We start from the raw sequence: 17,853 nt of genomic DNA, 5'->3' as shown, positions 1-17,853 counted from the left end.
AGAATTTTATCTCTGATGGTGAAAAAAAGGTGTTTAATTGCATCCACACTGAGCATTTCTATTGTGTGGAGTTAAAATGGTGGCGTATGTGCAGAATACCAATCATCTGAATTGCAGTGCATTTCTTCAGGGCAATGAATAATGGCAGATGTAGTTCATAGGGACGTTGTTAAGTTCCAGTGTTTTACTCAGGTCAAATGCTTCATTTTGTCTGTCAGTGAACCTGTCAAACCTACAGCTGCACAGGAGGAATACTGTCATCTGGTGGTAAATCTAGTAATGTCACATTGAAAACCACCAGATCTGTTCTGCAGTAAGGAGATGGGAGCAGAACAAACAGTACAAAGGGTGAGGATTATCAACTCATTAACTGTATTAACTTTATAGTACAAAGATCATTTATAATTGTGTTATTAGTCAACAGAATATTTAATAAAGCTCATCCAGTACATTATCATTATTATTGCTGTTTTTTTCTAACTTTTGTGTAGAAAATGTAATTTCCCTCTATATGACAGTCACAGATTTGTCTTGCACATTTTGTGATGAAACAAACTTTTGTCGGAGAAACACAGAAACTTGTTTATTGAATATGAAGGGAACAGACGAGGATTTGCAGGAAAACATGATAATTCATTCTGTGCTATTTTTTAAGACAAAAATCACACCTACAGGTGTTTTTATTTACATGACCTGATTACCCGTTAAGGCGGGAAAAATTACGCCTTTATCATTTGTATTTGTACACTGAGTTTGATGACATCACATAATTTCCATCGTTGCCCCACCCATCTTCAGTTTAAAGGTCTACTCAACCAGAATGACTGCAAACACCTGTGTGGCCTTTTAGTGCATCCCTAACATAGCAAACAGTACTAAAAATTTAATTTAGGTGGTTCAAATACCCCCTTTCTTTCTTCTTCTTTTTTTTTTTTTTTTGACTTTCTTATCAATTAATGAATTAATTATTTTCAATCTCATGATTTTTTTTGTTCTGCACAATAGACCTTTTTCAGGGCAGACATCTTGACTTTTGTTGTAAAAGCACAGGTGTTTCCAATAACATTAACAATGATTCTGCTATATTAAAGTATGCCAGTAAGTGTGACAGTGAGTCAGCACACACAATATCAGGAATTCATTTATTTTACAATTTTCTTACAGCTTTTCTTACTGTGACATTTCAAAATGTCTTCTGTGAAAAAGGCCTATTAATTTTCTATCTTTATTTGTCTATGATGAAGCCATATTATTATCACATATATATTTTCAATGTGGTGAGATAAGACAGTGCTAATAGCCTATTGTTGTGACTTTAAAACTAACATGTTATAAAAACTAGATATTTTATGTTTTATTTATTACTATCCCCTATTTGTTTATAATGTATAGTTACAGTACGATATGATTTTGTTTGAATGATACGGTGCATTACTATTTATTCAAACTTACTCTGCTACCCAAAACCAACATTAACATAACTAGCTGATCACTCATCAATATTTAGACCAATGTCAGACCATTAATTAACATTACACACTATTGCAAAGCAGTTTAGATAAACACAGTATAGCTTTTACTCAGCTGACTACTCCCAGAGACCTTGTTTACTCGCTCCACACTTCTGCTGACGGCGTGTTATCTGGTATGTTTCGAATATTAACAGCTTAATTGTACTGAGCAAAGTGCCTGAACTGCACAACACAGTGTATCACAAGAACTGCGTAAGCGAATGTTGTCGGCTGGTGGACGAGTGTTCCTAAGATACAAACAGAATAACTTGCAGTTTGCTGCTGTATCCCAGAAAGCAGATTCAATAACATGCGTGCTTTACTTAAGTCCTGAGGGCTTTCTCATAATACAGACGTTGCTCAATATTTTATTGCAATTGTGGATATATATCTCTCTGCAAAACAGATGATTTCCTCACCCAGGCCGCAGAGCTTCACTCTGCCTTATAGACCAGAGCAAAAATCAATAATTGCCTTAGACAGGTCACTAAAACACACACACAATACACACTAACTGTTTGGTAGGTGTTTTGGGGGTAGAAATACCGTAGACTACCACCGCTATTCACCACAAAAGCTTGTGAGAGTATGGTTGTGTCCCAGAGGGGGGGACAAAAGGATAACAGCTGGGCAACTGAACATAATCATGATTTAGTGCACTAAAGTAACACACAGTTTTCTGTTCTCTTTGTATTGTCTTTACATTTGTTGATGCTTCACTGCACAATAGTTCTGCTTGGCGAGTTTTGTTTGAAAACACACCATCTCTCCTACTGCAAAAGGCCTCATATGACCCAACCAGCGGCTCTGTAGGGCTGTATTTAGGCACAGCAGGGTTTTGAGCTGGATGCTAACATCATCATGCTAACATACTGATGTTTGTGTTTACTTAACCATGCTCAACATCTTAGCATGTTTGCATGCTAATATTTGCTGACTAGCACTAAAATAATGTACAGCTGAGGGGAATGTCATCCGTTCTTCAGGTATTTGATTAAACAATAAAGTATTGGACAAATACAAATTAGTATTTTGACCCCTGGCTGGCATTAGAGGAAAAGTGAAGGTTCACCAAAGTTTTCACAATTCACCCTCTGGGGAACATGAATGTGAGTACCAAATTTCATGGTAATCCATCCAGTAGTTGGAGAGATATTTCAGTCTGGACCAAAGTGGTGGACCAACTGCCATCCATAGAGCCACACCACTATAGCATGGCTAAAAATTAGATGACAGACGTCTCACTTTTATCGCTTACAAATACCTTTTACTGTTCCCATATAATTTATACATAATAACTTATACAACAGAGACGGTAAGTGTAATATATACAAAGTTACATGTGCTTCTGAAAGACAAACATTAACAGAAGATGTCAGCTTTTTGCTCAATGTGACACCTCTGTACCAGCTACATACTGTATGTGTGATGATTAAAATCTACTTGCAACAAAGTCATTGACAGTTTGAAGCAAATGATGCTTCAGTGTTGAAAGCCTGGCATTGTTTTTTTTTTCAAGCTCATCTCAATTAACAACTATTTGAGGCTGAAAATGTTTGAAATGCTAACTAATCTCGAATTCTTTTTTAGTGCAACTGTCTTCTCTGCACTGACTAACACAGAGCCAGTAGTCACAGATGAATCATCGTACAGATATTGAAAAGCAAAAGGCTGAGAAGAGAAGGCTGAAGGTAAGATAAGATGATGGCGAGACAGGAATATCGTAACCACTTGACCTCTGTGCTACTGTAAGTAGCAGCAGCAAACCGTCCACGGACATTTAACCTCTAAGATGTGTAGGAATTTGTTACTCAGAGAGTTTGAAACAATCAGACCTCTGATGAGGACATTGTTTGGGTTTCAGTGCAACATCTCTGCTATGTGACTGGCAGGCTAAAATCAGCTTTGGGTTGGTTTGCGGAATTTCCTGATTTACAGATTTTTGTTATTACGGTAATATCTATTTAAATTAGGTTTGTTTTTTAATATCAGTATTTAAAAAATCTATGAAAAGACATATGATTATACTACATTGGGATGCAACATAAGATGGCCATAAAAGTTGTTATTAAGTCAAAGGTATTTAGACATTATTGCTCATACTTGTATTTCTGAAATATTCTGCTTGATAAAATTATACAGAAATCCACACACTTCTATCATATCCAAATGGAAATGCATTACTATTCCCTTAAGTTATAAATTATAAACATGGGTATAGTGTTGATTTTTAGCAGTGACGATTTTGAAATGTAGCTGCAAAAGTATTCAACCCCATTTACTCACTCAGGCTGAATTGTTTCGCAGGCAAAAACATTTCAGAGCATTTATTATTCATATGTCATCCTCAGATTCGAGATTGCTTTGATTTCATCTCTAGCGAAGAAGGCTCATACTAGCTCACCTTGACAGGCTTTTAGGAGTCAGCTGTCACTGATGAGTCAAATATCCTGCACACTAACATCCATTTATTGGATAGACCTCGTATTGAACTTCCTAACTGGGAAAGCAAAATTGGTAATTGTCAAAAGGGAGTATTTTTCTGGATGTTTTCGGACCAAAATGCATCTCTTTTAACCACATGGACTCTCTCAGGGTTATCTCAGGTCATCTGGTAACAATCTGTTAACAGTTCTCAGAGTCCAAACTAAACACAGAGAAGCTATTCAGTTATTAAACTACACAGAGCTGGAACAATAATCCAACACTAATACAGTTTGACTTGACCAGATTAAAACATTTATGTTCTCTACCATCCTTGTGTGCTTACATTCTGTACTCTCTTCTATTCATTTCTGCAACTGTAATTAAACAGTCGGATTTCTTATTTTATGTTTCATGCCTTATGTTATACACTTTGATTTGCTTTTGTGTATGAAATGTTACATTTTCAAGCATAAATTACAAGAATCATGTGAAAGACAACCCATGTGAGAAGGGGGACTGCCTTTAAACTGGTATTCTTTTATTTTTAGATTTCAGATTTCCCATTTTGCATTCCAACGCTGCTAGTGAAATCACTTTTTGTATCATTTAGACCAAATATTGAAATACTTCCTTTTCCCATGTCATTAATGTGATATGGGAGATGATGTTTCTGCATTTGTAACTCGAAGGACCATTACTTGATGTGCTGCCAAATACAAATTCACTCTTGCAGCCCACCTGCTATTGTCATGGTGGCAGCTAAAAAAAATACATGCAATTTCATTGTTCAAATTCTGGAGAATATTTTAAGAAAATTATAGGTATTTTCCAATAAAACAAATGTAATTTTGCTGAACTTCAAGCAAACATCAATTTGAAATAAACAACAACAACAACAACAACAAAATGTCACCCAGTGTTGTGAAAGTTTTCCTCAATCAGACGAACTAAATATAGCAGGTGGCATTTCTTGTGTTACATGATGAAACAAAGACTGTATGAGTAAGCAGCTCTGCATCATGAGATACGGGTTAAGATTTCAAATCACTGTACAATGGAGGGGAATGGTTTTTTTATAGAAGCAGAATGAGTCATTGAAGAAATATGATTGTCTTTCCAAACGTGGAGAGGTTTTTGAACAGGGCTCCTCCTGAGCAGCTGATGAATTTATACCCTGGCCTTGTGCCTTGCTCAAGGACACTTCGGCACCATGGTTGCGGGAGTGGGGTTGAGGGTTGGGGGGGGGGGGCCTGTTGTTAGGGTTCAACCTGAGTCTCTCTTAACCACTACTCTAGGTCACCCTGCTGCCTTTATATATGATGCTTGGATTGGAAAATTTAAAAAAAAATGCACCTGCTTTACCACCACAGGTTACAAGTCTGGTGGTTAAACGCCGCTTAATCCTCCATGGCAACGCTGCTGTTAGTTTGATGGGGTGCAGGATTGGTCAACAGCAGCTGACCGCGCCCTCAACCCATATAAGCTACCTACCAAACTATTACCATCAAGTGTCGGGGGAATGACGGCTCTGCTGCTGCTGCTGCCGCTGCTGCTGCTGCTGCTGCTGCTCGCGGTGCGGCGGAGGAGAGAGAGCATCTTTGTCTGTGCGGAGAGGCTCGGGGCTTCCCTGCCCGCCTTCCCCCATCGATACAGCAAAATCTAAAAGATAAGAAGACTACCCTTCTGAAGGCAGAGGTCGCATAATCATCTGCCGCATCCATCTGTGCTCAATTTAGGATTTCTTTTTCTCCTTTTTGTGCTGTTTTGCCTTGGCTGGAATAACCAAACCCCTCTCTTGTATCCATGTGTCGGATGGCTGGATGATGCACAGGTAAATGACACCGCACACCTCCTACACAGAAACGACCTTATGGATGGTGGTAATGAGCTTTTAAGCTCTGCTGCGGTAGAAAAGCTACAAGATAAGCCGTGCTGTATCTGTGTGTTTTTTCAATGTCAGTGGTCCGGGGTTGTTTGTAGGCTATTCCAAATCGAGGATGTTGGGCTGCTGCTCGCCAATTATTGACACTTCTTTTGAGGTGTCTTTTTGGAGAATTCACTTAATGTAGCCGCAGATGATGAGATTTGATACCAGGCGTCTTTGTTATCAGTGTTTACTGTCAGTTGAGGTGGGTGGAGGAGAGGTATGGTTTCCAAATTCAACACGGTTGCGGATGAGGTCGCTTAATTGCGTGCCGGAAGACATGCCCTGTGGTTGGGCTACAGCACATACAGTGGTGGCTTTGCCTTTGAATAAAGGCTGCAGCTCGCGCAGAAATATGGAAACCAGCAGCTACACAACCGATTGTTTGATTTCACCAGATGTCACAAGCTGGGCTGCCCGGTTGTTAATTTTTTTATCTAAATAAAAGTGAAGTTAAGATGGTCTTTGAGTCATGCTGCATTCAGGGCCCTTGTCTCTTGAAATGCTTGAGGTAGCCTACCTGTATTTATTATTGAGAGGGATTTCATGTTCTGTGGCAAAGGATTGGACAGTGTAAAGATAGGAAAGGACAGAAACCTGTAGTTGAGTCAAGCAGCTTCCACATCATCTGCAACAAAGGCAGCTCTTTATATTATCCTTAAAATCGAGGGGGGGAAAGTTGTGAGCTGGAAACAAAAGGTCTCTTACCTGTGTGGTAAGAAAATGTTTTTTAAAACCTGCAGCCTAGCATCCACACCCCCATATGAAGCTGCTGCCTCCATACAGCAGATTATATGGCATCACTCCAGGAGGGGTTGTCCACTGAGGAGGTGTTGTGGCTCACATTAAAAGCTCCAAAATTCTAAATGTTTTTAAAAAGAGACATATGAAAAATTATAGTCAGCCACACTCATTTACAATGTGGATGATTATAAGTGGATGAGTGTGAATGAGCAGAGAGATAATCACCATCTATTGTTCTTGGATTACATAAATTGGTGTTAAAACCTGATATTATCATTTTACTTAAAGATGTGTTTGCTTTATTTTTTGACTGCCATCAGTGCAGTCGATTTAAATATGGTAATGAGTCTAGGGGCCCAAAGCCTGATTTCCCCGCGCAATAATTAGATTATTTTATCAACACAAAAAGGGGGGGATGTGTTCAAGATTCTGAGCCACAGCACCACACATCCTGCACACTGCTGCCCTTCCTGAACCTCCTGTAAACCTATTTGCTTTGCAAATTCTCCTCCAACTGTAACACGACACATTTTGTCACTGAATTCTCAGAGCACATGGAGAGAGCACTACTCGCTCTCATTTCCTGTTCACCTGAATTAGGTGAGCACCTCTGCTTGGCTACTGTCGCACGCTATCTTTCAGCACCTCACTTGTGGGCAGCGCATAAGTGTTGCGTCCCAGATCCGTTGCACGTTCTCTCATTACCATTTGCTGTTTGGCTGCACTCTTAAATCCCTGCTGGTTGTGCTGACAGACTCATTTAAATGCTATTGCATTCTGTAGTGAGCCACTTGGTTTCCTATGAGAGCCATGTTGACAACAATTAAGTCATGGCTTGTAGTGCTCAGAATGTGAACAGTGAACTTATGCAATACTTTTTTTGTGCATACAGTGCTGTTATATATATTTTTAGGTAGCAACACAACAGCAGGGTATGTCACAGTCTTGACTTTTTGTTTCCTTTTTGTTATATATTTCTGCATTTTACTTTCCCTCAGTCATGCTTCATTTGTATTTGCAGCTAAGTGCAATTCTCATGTTTATTTTTATTCTTATCAGCTCTAATTTGACACAGGATGTGCCATTGCCAAGATTTTGCTCAACACCCAGTATTTTTGGTGCCATGTTTACAATACTCCTGTTGCTATGATCTGACTCACAAGACATCTGTCTCCATAGATGCTTCCAATAAGATTTAAGGGTGTGGGTAGCAATTTAAAAAAAACAAAAACAAAATGGTGCCACTGCTGCTAAAACAGCTAAAATAATACAACTAGTAATTCAAATTATTTTTTATGAATAATATTATGGATACTTTTATAGCCCTTAATAGAATTTGGCTGCATGGTACATGATGTTACTCCACATCCAGCTTAATATTCGAACTTCTTTAAGCCATTATCTCTTAAAGCTGTACTCGTGACTTTTGCATTAGCATAGGGGCTGCTGAGTATGAAAAGGAAATAATATCTGGAATTAAGATATCTCACACAAAGCACCAGCCAATATGCAAAGACAGATGGATGATTGGATGACATGAAGGAGGAGAATGCTTGAAATAACGGCAGGGCAGAGTTGACGTGGTGTGTGTGTGTGTGTGTGTGTGTGTGTGTGTGTGTGTGTGTGTCACAGCTCAATAGCTTCCGCATGCATACTGGGGAAGTGGAAGGTTACAGATATTGTGTGGCATTGCGAATCGTGTCGCTTCCTCTCTATCATACCCCATCAAGGTCATATCCACAGACTGAAAGTGGTGGCCCTGGCCTTTTCCACTCCTGGCTCTGGCAGAGGAATGGGGCCCGCGGACCACTGCTGCTTCTAATCAGGGCTGACGCGTGACTCAGTTGCATGCCAGCTGCACAGCCAAACAGGGATTATGTCCCTGGATGGTGAAGACAAACAAAAAAGGTCACTGTTGAGATCTTTGTCTCTCTACACCTTCGGCGAGTTTGGGTTATTTCATTATTTGTGCCTTATTTCTAATGAACTTTGCTCAAATAACTGAAATAAAATACTTCAATAACTGAAATCACCCACAGCATAAGAGACATATAGCTGGAAGCTTTATAGTCAGAGATGGGACACCAGCAGCACACTGTTGATTAACTTACAATCTGGGTCATTGTGCCACTTGAAAGTAGCTAGAAGGTTGTGAAATGGTGTTAAAGTCCAGATATGAAATGTCTAAAAAAAAAAAAAATCTGCATATACAGTGCCAACTGATTTGGAATGTTTGATTGATATTGTTATACATCAGTGAAATAGTCAGTAAAATTGCGGGTTATTTTCACAACAGGTGGTACAGTAGGTGGAATGGGATGGATGGTGGTCTATAATTTTCTGTAAGTACAATGCTACTCAGGATTCAGCAGAGGTTGGTACATTGGAGTCTGTCATACTGCAGGGACAGCAATGTTTTTGAAAAGCTCAGCTGTGATTCATTAAAGATACGCATGGCAAAAATCTAATTTTTGCTTGAGACAATGCAGCCAATATGAGAGACCAAATGAAATTTGGAAGTTTTTTATGTATTTCTTTCCCAATAATTTTCATTAACACAATGCTGAGAGACTGAAATTTGTTTTGTGGCTATGCCTTATTAAGGAATAACACAGTGCCGCTCATCTTAAAGTATCCTTTATGTTATCTCGGTGGGCAGGAGCGCTCAAGAAGTAGAATAGGGAATGTTAAGTCAAATCTATGATATCATCTGTCTCAAAGGCTCACTTATAATAACGGCCACTCAAAAACTAGCACATTCAGGGTCTTTCTTTCAGGGATATTGGTACATTTTCTACTGCTGAACTGACAACGTTACTATATGGTTACAGCGGAAACAAGTATTTCCTCCCACCAGGAGCAGACATGGCTTTTAAAACCAATGACTTCCTAAGGTTGACACTACGGTCTCCAATAAGTGTCTGATCTTGATTAAGAGGCTATTGTGGACCAGTAATAACAAAGAAAAATGGAAATTAAAGAATAAGTGTTCATAATCATATAGTTTAAAATTGCACAGTTCTGTTGGACCAAAATAGCATATAGAATAATGAGTTCTTAGAGCGCAGATAAAAGCCCCTCAAGCTGATATTTATAATAAGCATTCCTTGTTAAACTAAAGATATGTGACCCATTGGTTAGTTTGTCTTTCTGTTCCCTTCAGGTGTCTTTTGCCCATTCAGAAGTGTTGCATTACATTGCAAATGTAAGTATTTCAGCTCATCCATTGTCATTACTGTGTGACAGCATGAGAAAAGGAAGCTGAAACTGCACTGTTAACCAAAATGTGCCCAGGCAGCATAATCAGGGCCCTTAGAGATATAAAACACAATATCACCCTGTCAGGATATACATTATGCAGTTACAGTGCTCTGAAGAGGGCAACACAATGAGGCCCAAATCTACTACACAGCTCTGATAGCAAAAAAACTAGAGGTGGCAAAGAATAACAACTACTGTGTACGCTCTATAGTCAGCGTCATTTTGAATCTGCATTTTTACTTCAGTACAGGAGAGCTGAGCAATGTGATATAGGATTAGATATTGTCTGGTATTTTGGATATATCATGATGTACTGTTTGTTGTATGTGTTTTCCTGATCCTGAAAGCTAAATTACAGTTAAGTGGAGAGCTCAATTGACTGGGAAAGAACCAGTCATTCATATAAATATCATCATATTTCTGAATATTGGAATACTGTACAACAATATAAAGGCACTTGATCAAGAATACTGTGATTTCTGGGTTTGTGAAGACTCACATTTGTTTGTTGCCACCTCTACAAAAAGAAGTATCCAACAAAAGGAAAAAGTCGAACAACAGACTTGATCAATGCTGCACTATTCATGATAGTGCTACAGCCTACTTTACAGTACATCAGTGTCATCTCTAAAGAAATGTGTGCATAAGCCAATCTCTTCTGCTAAAACATCAGTGACGCGAGGAAGGTCAAGAATTCACCTTGGCTGACTGTCAGCCTGATAATATACTTTATCTACATCATCTGACACAACACGCCGCACTCAGCAGACGCTAACTTTGAAATTAAAAAAAAAATAATCCTGACTACAGTTTGGCCAGTTGAAACATTTTGATTGAACTTGCATCAGATCTGGTGCCAGAGACTTCTGACAGCGCTGCTGAGGTCTTACCCTATCTTAGTTGCAGATCGCTCAATGAATCTTTCTCTTTCATTCCAGACATTACTTTCACCGGCACAGGCATTTATCTTTTCGAGGTAATATCCACAGAACCCTCACATGGGAGGCCTGGGAGACTTCACAACGAAAGGTGGTTTGTATGTGTGGGGAAAAATAAGAGCAGAAAACCTGCCCAGCCGTTGCAAATTGCATTATAAGAGTTGAGGTTAAAAGAGCAGAGTCCTGCAAGCTTCCTTTTCTCCTTCCTTATCATGTCACATTAAGGCGGATGGCAGATTTACGTGGATGCAATTGATCAGTGAGTGGCGTATCAGGCTGGGCGTGAATCAAGAGATTTTTAGCAGCTGCCTGGCTGTCCATCCATCACGCTGGTCTCTGCTGCGCGTGAACCAGGGCTGTCACACTTAGATGGCCAACTGACTGCAGCATGGGGGATGGTGTGGTAAACACTGGGACAGTCATTTATTTCAATTCACTCAGTGTCTGCAGGCGTCTCTCATGGGGAACAGATTCATGCTAATTCGTTATAGTATGCATCGGAAATCTCATCTAATGCTGCATTGCAAAATCAATCTTATCCTTGCCCGAGGCCGCATCATCTAAAAAGGCGTTTGTCTTGTGTCTTCTACCTGTGTGAAGAGGCTCCATGCCTTATCAATGTCAGCATTCATTGGGTTTTAGTGGAGCTGTCTGATCCTGGCCAAGAAGCTGTTGCCCAAGATTAACCCAGGCTGTTCTGTTGCATAGCCGCTGAAGAGGAGTGTGTGTGTGTGTGTGTGTGTGTGTGTGTGTGTGTGTGTGTGTGTGTGTGTGTGTGTGTGTGTTTATGTGTCTGTGTGCATGTATGAAAGGAAGAGAATCAGACAGTAGGATGCTTGCTTGCTCCCACTCTCAGTTTTGTCTGGTGGCATCCTCCTCAGGATGAGATGTGACAGCACTGGATGATCTAATCATGGATGTCACAGCATACTGTAGCTGCTTATTAACTGAGATTTCAAGGGCAAACATTTCCATCATTAGGAGTATACTGTTGTATAAATGGGAGACCTCCATGAGCTAGTGCAGTGCTCCATGACGACTCCTGGTAATGTCACCGAAGCACAGGAGGGGACTGGTTGTCTCATTTGTTTATTTATTCATTTATTCGGTGCGTACGTTTAAAAAAGTGTCTTTATGAAGAGCTAATTTATAGAACATGCATTGTAGTCTTCTACTTGAGGACGAAATCTCAGCGGTGATTTAAGTCTTCCTTGAGAGTTGAGGGGGAAGAAACTGTCATATACAGTAAAGATCACTTGGGTTGCTTTCATGGTGAGTATGTTTTACAGTATTTGCATATTCTGAGTCCTGAAAGAGGCAGTGTGAAAGATGTGCAAATTTATGAAGTTTCACAGTACCAGAGGGCTTCATTGATCTTTGATATCTGTACTGTAAACGTTAACTCCCTGACAGCGTATTTTCCCTTTATTTCTTTTGGATCAGTGTATGTTTTGACAGTGTAAATTAGTTATATCAGGTAAAAAAACATCTCAATCGCACAGTTTTTAGTGCGTGTTAGTGTGTAGTTGCATTGCAGTTCATCTTTAAGAAGTTTCGGGGATTTCCCAGAGAGGTATTATCCCAGGTTAACTGTCTGTGAACTTGATGTTATTTACTGAAATAGTTGTTTGGGTGTTTTTTTGGCGTTGTATGTTGACCTCTGTTACATACTAGCTGAGAGGAGCATCTATCAACAATGTTGGTTTTTTTATAACCGTTATTGACTGAAATTCACTGTGCTGTCCTGTTTTTCAGCCGTGCTGGTACCATGGCTTCAGAAATTACAGTCAGACAGTCAGTCTAGACTGAGATGTCCCACATTGACCGTTGCACATTAAATAAATTATTTTGACACGGTTAACAGTGTTAGTTTGGTGCTACCCTCAGGTTTAACTTTTATATTTTGGCTCCACTTGTAGTAAAAAAAAGTTGTCCATTTGTCCACCACTTCCTGGTGTGGAATGCTAGAGTGGATATACAGTCAATTTTCAGTGTATATAAAGGAAGAAAATGTATTCAGGCAGGTGTTCAGTAAACCTTTTTTATTGGTTTGTGGTTTCACAAGGAAGCCAAACTATGATCTTTAAGACAGGAAGAGGTTACACTCTATCATCAGAATATCCGATGAATGTTATGAAGCTAAAAGATTTTCCCACTCATTCCTACTTTGGCTTACCTGTGGGAGATTGACAGCGTCTGACTAAATGGCGCTCCACGCCATCCTCGGCTCGTCCACACACATCACTCATGTCATTATGTGCTGAAACTGAGTAGAGTGGGTGGCAAATGGAGAATGTCAGTCTTTTCAGAAAAAAAAAAATTTGCTAAGACAAATAGTTCTGTTCAGTGACTATTATGTTCTGTATGTAGTCACCTTTTTTCCACCACACTGAAGTATGAGTGAATAAATTTAATGTTGACGGTAGATATGCTGCGGCTAAGCTCTTTCTAATGATGTTTGGGAGCCTTTGTGCCTCAGCTGAGCCCCTGATATCCACAATCCGGCCTCCACCTCAGAGTGTGATAAGGGTGTTGCTCTGATCCTCTGATCACATTTTTTGCCGTAGTAACCCAGGCAAATTGCATCTCTGAAGAATGCATTTCAAAACAGTTGTCGCTATGTAGCAAGCAGATGCGCATGCATTTTATCCTTTACTACGCCTACAGTACATTTACATTTACTTAATGAGGGTACTGTGTACAGTACCATGTTTATGCTTGTAGCTAGTGTTATGTAGTTAACTACCTAATTACCTGGCTTGCTGGTTTGTGAAAATGTCAGCTGTTACAGTGCCCTATACCATTCAGAAAATGGAAACATCCGCTCTGTTCTGATCACACACACTCACTGTATGGCCTACATACTGTTCCAGCAAGTAGATATACACATTAAATTGGTTGTTCTGCCTGGCTGTGGTTCGGGCTATGGCGCCGTATCTGCCCATATTTATCACACTTAAATCTACAGGTGCAGTAAAAACACTCTTGAGTCCGTATCTGTAAGAGCTCTTCCAGCGAGATAAATTGGCAGTTTGTGAAGAAAAATAATAGGCACACACTAACCATCGGCATGACCATGACCACAGAATGTAGCAAAACAAGGTTTACAGGAGTGTTATTGTTGAATATTTACAATCAGAATCCATATTTTCAGAAGACCACTTTGGTGTCACTGATAAAAAACAATTTGTGCAGTACACAATGTGAAGAGAGTGCAGGTACAAACATCTCATTTTCAGCACTACAGATATCGAAAGGGTTATACGTCTCTGTAAATTATGTAACATATAAATCATCAGGATAACAGCTGATGCAGAGATATGAGTTAACGGTCAAGAAGAGGATCAAGTGGATGATGAAGATGAGGATAATGACGGCTGTGTTGATGATGAAGACTGTGTGCCTGATGGGGTGATGATGCATATGTGGATGAGGATAGTGATTATATCTCTTAAGCTTCCAACTGAAGTAAAAAGCATTCCACATATGCAAAGCATCTGTGGAATAATATGCAGAGAAAATCACAACCAAGAAGCAAATGTTTACAGCTTGGTATGCTTTTAAATTTTTTTGTGACCAGTACCAGTATGATACCCTAGCTTGTAACAAACAAAATGACCAATCCATCATCAGTGATAGGGAACAACAATTCCGCCAGCTCCCTCACCCCACCTACCAAAAGGAAGACACATTCTCAGCAAACAATAAATAAATAAATAAAAGAATGTCATCCATGAGTAATTAAAGTTTCAAGTGTCACGCCAGCCGCTATGGATGAGTGCATACCCATCATAAAAGATTGAGTTATTCCAATGAAGTCACCTCCAAAAAAAGAATGAAGATTGAAGGAAAAGATGGACTAAAATGTAAGTTTCATAAAGCGAAGAAGAGAAGAAGAGAGAGTGTTGTTTGCAACATGACATACATTTGAAGTCAGGACACTGTCATGCACTGTGGAAAATGCAGATCTCACTACTAGCACTAAGAGCCTGGAACTGCAAGGCAGATACCCACAGGATGAAGCATGAAACAACATCAGTTGATGTTGAGATGTCCTGAAATTTAAACTTAGTCACAAAGCCAAACTAAAAGGATAAATGTACTCAGTCCAGAACATGTTTAACATTATTTACATTTCATATCACATTTAATTTGAAATAAGCATTATCACGCTGTTCTTCCTCAAACAATAAACACCAGTGTTCTAAAATGTTTTGGATTGAATCTGTGTTTCAAACAAACAAAATGATCATACACATAAATTCAGACAGGTTGACTTGTGCAGGAAAAGAAGAGAAAAGAGGAGGGTCAACAAACAACATCCTTGTCAAATTACTGCTCGGCACAAGTCACAAATAACGTGGACTGACTGTTGGAAGCAGATATTACAAATTACATTTAACTGACCTTTGAAAGGAAACAGACCTCCTATTCACCATGAAATCAAGGGTGGTTTAAGTCAAAGACAGTAATGTGTTTACACAGCTGAAATCCATTAGACATTTGCTCTGCTTTTATCTAAAGAGCTGCAGTATATCCGGTAATATAAATTATGTTAAGATGGCTGTAATTAACAACAATATTATAATTAAAATTCTAATTATAATTGCTTTATTTTTAGCTGTGCTAGCGTTGTGGCTATAGGACAGTGTTTTGGACGGTTGGTTCACCCACATTGGACAATACTGAAATATCTCAACAACTATTGGATTGGCTGCTCATGAAATTTTGTACAGACATGCATGGTCCCCAGGGGATGAATCCTAATGACTTTGATGTACCCCTAATTTTTCCTCTCAACAACTATTGGATGGATTGCAATGGAATTTGGTACAGATATTAATGCACCACCAGGATGAATTGTAATAACTTTGGTGATCCATTCACATTTCATCTAGCACCATCATAAATTCAAAAGTTAAATGTGTCTAATACTTTGGTTTATGACCAAATACCTGCCAAACAAATGACATTCCCAATAGCATCAACTGAACTTTTTGTTTACTGGAAATTGGCAAAAATGATCACGCTAACATGCTAAATTAAGAACAAGGCACCACTGTGTCTATACAGCCCATGGAGGTATTAAGAGAGCTGGATATTGCGCTGCCACTTATCCCTGCTGGCACTTTGTCCTAGTGGCCCCTCGCAGCTGTATTACAGTGAAAAAATCCCCTGCAGCCTTAAAAGTATTCTCCCCATAGACCACCATTATAAAAGACACGTCTATAAAACTGTTGACAGGACACCTCTCACTGCAAACAAGGTCAATTATGGCTCTTAGTGTTATGAATTTTTTATCCACGAAGGTTTTATATTTGTAAAACATCTATGGCCCAGCAGGAGAAACACTACTGTGCATATGCAGTGGGCCACACAACACGGAAGCAAAGCTGGAAGCTAGAAACTTTTTAGGCTTATGCGCCAGGCGAGCAATTTTCATTTGATTAAATAGGCGCCATCTTTGAATCTGGTATCCATTCCCTCTAATACATTCATGATACAGCCTGATAGAACTGCTAGCTTGGCTGTAGACTCTTCTTATAACGTTACTTAACCTAAACTTCATGTCAAAGGAATAGCTGACCAGAACAATAAATTCACAGCATGTGAGTACTGTGTGTAAGCTATTGCTGCTTTTAGAAATGGGCGAGTTAAAACAACATACCACAACATTGTTTTTCTTTTTTGTACTCAGACAGTTTCCTTCATCACAACAACAACTTATGCTGCATGAACTTTTTTTCCCCTTTTGTCTCAGTTTCTGCTGAATTAAATTGTTTGGGGGAATACAGAGAATATTACTGTCGTTAGAGAGACCATGTAATGGAAGATTATGTGATTTATTCTTTTAATTTGTGAGCAGTGCATAAAAACTGTGATGGCTACAAGTTGTGGTTTGCATAAGAGTCAGTTCTAATAGTTATAATAGGGTCATTGTTTTGTTTAGAAGATGTTCTCCTCATCGCCTCTAAGTTTTCAATATGTTCAGCCTGAAAATAGTAAAAACAGTCTACATTATCAAATCTAAATGACCACGGATGGTGGATGGTGAACAGTCATGATTCTCCATTGTATGTTGCTCCCAGTAAACAACATGTAATCAAAATGCAGACACCACAGAGACTGAGAACATATAGCAATACTAGGTGTAGATTGCAAACATTTATTATCCAAACTGCTTTTTGGATTTAGATCCCATTTTAAAACCCTGGTATAAAGTCACCTTAGTCCTGTTAACAGCTGAATTTTGAGATGCAATATCTCAGCTTTCACAGCTTCCTCTGTAGACCCACTTTTAGTGCAAAACTAGTTCAACTAAATTATCCTTAGAGTAAATGTGACTTCTGTGCAATGGAGAAATGTTTGGAAAGAGACAGCCTGGTTGATCTATGATGACGTATTCTGTCTTGAAATGCAAACTTTAAAAGAAGTGAATCCTGAAATGGGACAAGGCTTTTAAAACTGTAACAGGCAGATCAGTCAAATGAGTTTAATTGATATTTTGTGGATGAGATCAGTAAATCTGATTAAAACAAAGAAAACAAACAGCATCTTGCACATGTGCAACAGAGCTGGGCAATAATTAAATACTGTGCATCAAGTTTTAGTGGAAAAATATATATTAATTATATTGTGATAGAGATTTTAGCCCTACGGTAATCTCAATGTGAAGGGAAAATAAGAATTTTAATTTCTCACAATTCAAGTCTGAAAATCAAATTAAGTTAACGACAACTCATCTTCCAGGCTGGTAGGGATTCACTGAGGAGTCGTTGGCATGGAGAACACAGACAGAATATATTCCGACCCAAAACCCAGCAGCAACAGCTCACTGTGGCTGCTTTTATAAGCGCCTCGTAAACAGTGTAAGAATTTTCAGCTGGGCCAGACTGAGGTAGCAGCTTGTTAGAGTGATCCCACACAGCTGAGCAGCCTTCTGTGACTTCATCCTGGGTGCTGCAGGGTGGAGGGCGGGTGCTGTCCTTGTAACTGTGCTGCAGGTCCCCAGGCACTATCATGGCCTGAGTGAAAACCCCCTGCTGCC

The 17,853-nt window shown here is 39.3% G+C and overlaps 1 protein-coding gene across 4 annotated transcripts in view; it reads left to right on the top strand.

The window, feature by feature from the left end:
* The first annotated feature begins 5,449 nt into the window (after positions 1-5,449).
* Positions 5,450-17,853, top strand: part of nrxn2a (neurexin 2a) — a 121,106-nt gene continuing 108,702 nt past the window's right edge. For 3 of the 4 annotated variants that reach the window (XM_042431607.1, XM_042431606.1, XM_042431604.1), the window contains exon 1: positions 5,450-5,769. The gene's annotated coding sequence lies outside the window, so the exon portion shown is untranslated. Of the gene's footprint in view, positions 5,770-9,769; positions 9,812-10,805; positions 10,897-17,853 lie in introns of all 4 variants that reach the window. The other variant, XM_042431605.1, reaches the window with a different exon arrangement.

The sequence above is a fragment of the Thunnus maccoyii genome, chromosome 13, assembly GCF_910596095.1.
Source record: "Thunnus maccoyii chromosome 13, fThuMac1.1, whole genome shotgun sequence".
In the NCBI taxonomy this organism is placed as follows: Eukaryota; Metazoa; Chordata; class Actinopteri; order Scombriformes; family Scombridae; genus Thunnus; species Thunnus maccoyii.
Note: the sequence above shows the minus strand (reverse complement) of the source record. Positions and strands in the feature narration are given on the sequence as shown.